The sequence below is a fragment of the Grampus griseus genome (assembly GCF_964374135.1).
Source record: "Grampus griseus genome assembly, chromosome: 11".
Taxonomy (NCBI): Eukaryota; Metazoa; Chordata; class Mammalia; order Artiodactyla; family Delphinidae; genus Grampus; species Grampus griseus.
The window spans coordinates 99,326,662-99,331,081 of NC_139005.1; positions in this window are offsets into that span (position 1 = coordinate 99,326,662).

Here is a 4,420-nt window from a genome sequence, read left to right on the forward strand (position 1 = left end):
ACCCAGGTGATTCCAATGAGATGGGCCAGAGACCACACCTTAAGGGGAGGCTGCTCTAGGGAGGTGGGGTGCGGGATGGAGAGGGAAGCGTGGGAGAGGAGGGGCTTATCTGATACCAAGGTGACAGGAGATGTACAAGGGACGGTCCCCTCGGGTGCGCGCAGCAGGAGGGCGGCAGGGTCACTGGAAGGCTTACTCCCTGCCTGGAGCTGTTCTAACTTACATTTGTTAAAAACTAGCTGGCCTGAAAGCCACTAATCCGTATAGATCATTTCTCACAGTCTTAATTCAGTGGCTTCACAGCACACAGTAGAAAAGCTGCTGATTGGACCTGCTTTGGGGGCTCCCATCCAGTGTTCCCAGCACGAAACCAGGGAACTCTGTCTCCAGAGGGCTGTGCTTGCACTTTCTCTGGTGAATGTCGTGAAGGCAAATCATCATTTGGAACGGCGACTCCCGTGGTATCAAGAGTAGAAAAGAGCGCACCGTGGGTGGCACCGCCACACCTGTAGAGAGGGCGTCACAGGTAAAGGCGGGAATGCTTGGAAGTCAGAGTTCATAACTGGAGTCGTCCCTGGTAAACTAGCGGTTAGACTCTTGGAACAGGGCCCTCGCCCTGGGAACACTCCCTGGCCAGCTGGAGAGCCCAGAGGAGTCACGGCCGTCCACTCCTTCCCTCTTGTCTCCACTCCGGTGGGCAGTGTGGAATTCTAGAATCCACCACAGGGGTCCTCAGCTGTCTGACCCGGCCCCCCATTTCACAGGGGAAAACCCCAAATCTGGAATTCATTCAACACACATTTATGGAGAATCTCCAGTGCACAGGCTGCATTTCTGCCGGGGGTCACAGTGGGTGCGAAGCTCACGCATCAGTCTTCTGGGGGCGTGACGGTGGGTGGGAGAGAGGGACCAAATGGGCTCCGGCCATCCCACCCACAGCTGGGGTCGAGCTGGGCCTTTGGCCCCGCCTGCTCCCTGGCTCTTCTCATCCCGTGCCCCCCCTCCCCCAGGCTCCTTGGGAACAGCCAAGCTCTCCTGGGGGCCGTGGTGCCTTGTCCAATCTACAAGTGTCCCCAGGCAGGACAGACGTAACCTGACCTGAAGTCTCTTCAAACAGATGGGAGGAGGCCCCCCAGAGCACGCGCTGGATAAAGCGGTACCTGCCACCCCGTGTGTCACCCCCTTCCCTTCCTGTCTGGGTTTCTGTCTGGCTGCTCGGGTCTGACAAAGCTCTTTTCCTCTCTGGCTCCTGGCCCCTAAGTCCACCACTGGAAGGGAGACCAAGGTGCTTCCAGAGCCCAGGGAGGGGCCGGCCACTTCTGTACAGCAGTGTCAATGGCCACCAGAGGGCCACCCTCCTGGGTTTAGAGGTCCAACTTCAGGAGGTTTTCACCACATTTCATTAATTTCCCGGTGCAAATGCTTTCACGTTTCACAGCTCTGCCATCCACACATCTTACTTGCTATTGGCAGACAGCACTTGGGATGTCATAGTCATTTACATGGCTGGTCCATCATGGACCTGGATTATGCACAGTGATTAAAGACCTGGAGCTACCAGGTAGCTAAAACACCGCACATTTAACTGAGAAGGAGCAGAAGAGAAGTTGCCGATGTGTCAGGTTTCAGCCACTTTGGAGGTGGGTAGCAGCACTCCTAACCCCAGAGCCCTTTGCTGGTCAGGAAACTGGACTCGGCCCCAACCCTGCACCAAACTGTCCCCGGGCAAGGTGGGGTCCCCCAGACTGAGCCCAAAGTCCAGTGACATCAGCTGGGCCACTCCACAACCTCGACTAAGTGCTCACCCTAAAATCCGCTGAAGGCCAGGCATCCAGATACTGGGTTTACTCATCTCTTCCGGGAAATGCGCCCCTTGTTGGGTGTTTCCCTGGTACCTTCTTCTGTGTCCCCACAGGGGCCCTGTGTCCTTCCCTCCAACCAGGGAGCTCATCCTGCCTGCTCCAGTTGGCAGTTCCTGCTTCTCGTCTCATAAATGGGGACTTGGGGCCTTCCTCATTTCACTCGAGACTCTTAAAACTATTCCTGTCCTCAAGAAAATGACTTGCCTAATAATTATCCACGTTTAGACATTTATGTCCACTGTTAACTTTTCAAGAAACTGTTAAGAAATTAATGTGATTTTAACGCCAAGCTTTGGTGCGTGTGTTACTGGCCAGACTGAAAAACCATCTGCATTTGTAGTGCCTTTCCTCTCCTGCTTTTTTCAAACCGTGGTTCAAATCCTACCTGAAATCAATTTAGTGAACAGCAGCAGCAGTTTTAAAACAAAAATAATAGGTACATGGCACGTTTCAAGGTAAGAGCTGTTTTGAGAACCGTTCTTTCTTACACTCATGTGTAGAGGTTGGTGTGTACACTGGGCCACCCTGTAAAATGGAACTGTGGGTGGAAGTAGAAAAAGCTAAGAGTCACTGACTTACAGAGTGCCTGTGTTTGGCACATGTGGGCCGTAGCCGCTGGCATCAAACCAAATCTCACAGTCCCCTGAGCCCTGTGGCACTCCTGGCCTCGGCACTGCGCACTGACCTCCAGCTCCCTGCTCTCCCGGCTGCTCGCCCCGTCAGTCACTGGACCTCCAGCCAGCTCTGCTCTGTCTAGGTGTCCCATCTGGGCCTCTTCCTTTGCTTTCATTTACACGCTCTTCCCTTCCCACTCTCTTCTATTAGGCCAAGAAAATATTTCCGGGTTCTATCACCCCAAATCAGCCACCCTGCCACCCTCACCCTCAGGCTCGCTCGTTCCTTCAGGAACAGCTGCATCTCCAGTCCGATGGCCCCAGTGCACCTCACACACTGAGGCTGACCTGGCAGGCACTTCATCCTCAGGAAACATGCCACGAGACACCATCATCAAGTCCTCCACACTCTTTCTCATCCCCCACGTCCATTCCACCAGCAAGGGCTGTAGATTTACCTCCAAATACGCATCTCTCTGCCGCCACCATTTCCTTCCCAGACTGTAAGTGGCTCTTTACAGGAAACCGCCCTCAGCAGGAAGCCCCTTTTCCTGTCCCTTTAGCAAAGCTATATTGTAAGTAACCTTTAAACCGGGCACCCCCACGCTCTACTCATCTCTGGCCCAAGCACGCCTTTCAAATTTTTTTTTTTTTAATTTTTGGCCGTGTTGATCTTCGTTGCTGTGCGCGGGCTTTCTCTAGTTGCGGTGAGCGGGGGCCACTCTTTTGTTGCAGTGCACGTGCTTCTCACTGCGGTGGCTTCTTTTGCTGCGGAGCACGGGCTCTAGGCACGCGAGCTCAGTAGTTGTGGCTCGTGGGTTCTAGAGTGCAGGCTCAGTAGTTATGGCGCACGAGGTTAGTTGCTCCGCGGCATGTGGGATCTTCCCGGACCGGGGCTTGAACCCGTGTCCCCTGCACTGGCAGGCAATTTGGACTCTTAACCACTGCGCTATCAGGAAAGGCCCTCAAATCTCTTTTTAATCACACAATACCTTGCCTAGCTTATCAGTTCTTTCCGTAAATCAAAGAAGTAGAAATGAAGAATAAGTAATTAACATGACCAGATCTCTTCCCCAGCTTCCCTTTCAGTAATCTCCTGAATAAACCGTGTGACCAAACTGTGTGAACAAGATAACATCCAGAGGAAGATCACAGTATGGTGACGACTCTGACTGCTCCCCACCTCCCCCCACACCCCCCCCTTCTCAATGATAGAGATTACTTCTCTGTTTCCCTTTGAAAACTCTCATGGCCGAGCAGAATCTTTGGAGGTGGTTTCTTGGGGACGCTGAGTCCCCCATCTCCCCAGACTGCCGGCATTCTGATTAAAAGCAGCTTTCCTGTCTACCATTTGTGAGTACCGATTTTGTAAGCGGAGAGCAGCAGGTCCCCCTATTCCATAACAAGACAGCTGCTGTCACGGCCTCCCAACCAGGCTCTCTGCTCAGAGCCGCAGGGCAGCCACGAACATCTTCCCAGGAACGTAACTGTGATCGTGTCGCCCCTGCTCCCGCCTGGTCCGGCCCCACACCCCGTCCCCAGGCCCAGGGCCTTCGTACAGGTCCCCCTCCGCCTGCTAGTCTTCCCTTCCTGCTTAGTTAAGGTAAGGCCTGCGCCCGCTGCCAAAAGAACCCCGCTGGACATCACGCCCTCGGGGCGACCTCACATCCTTCTTTCGTTTACCAGCCTGTTCACAGGGCGCCCGCCTAAGCCACACACGACACACATACACACTAACGCAACAAACTCCGAGCTCTCGGGGAACTGCGCTCGCCAAGAGGGAAGCTGACGGCCTGGCTGGCAGGGGGCGTGGGCAGAGAGCCGGACTCGCGAACTGAAGCCGGGGAGCGGCGGGCCAAGCGGAACTCAGGACGCCGAGAACATGCTTCCGGCCGGACCTCTTCTGCGAGAGCGCCGCCGAGGGGGCGGGACTTCCGGCGCGAC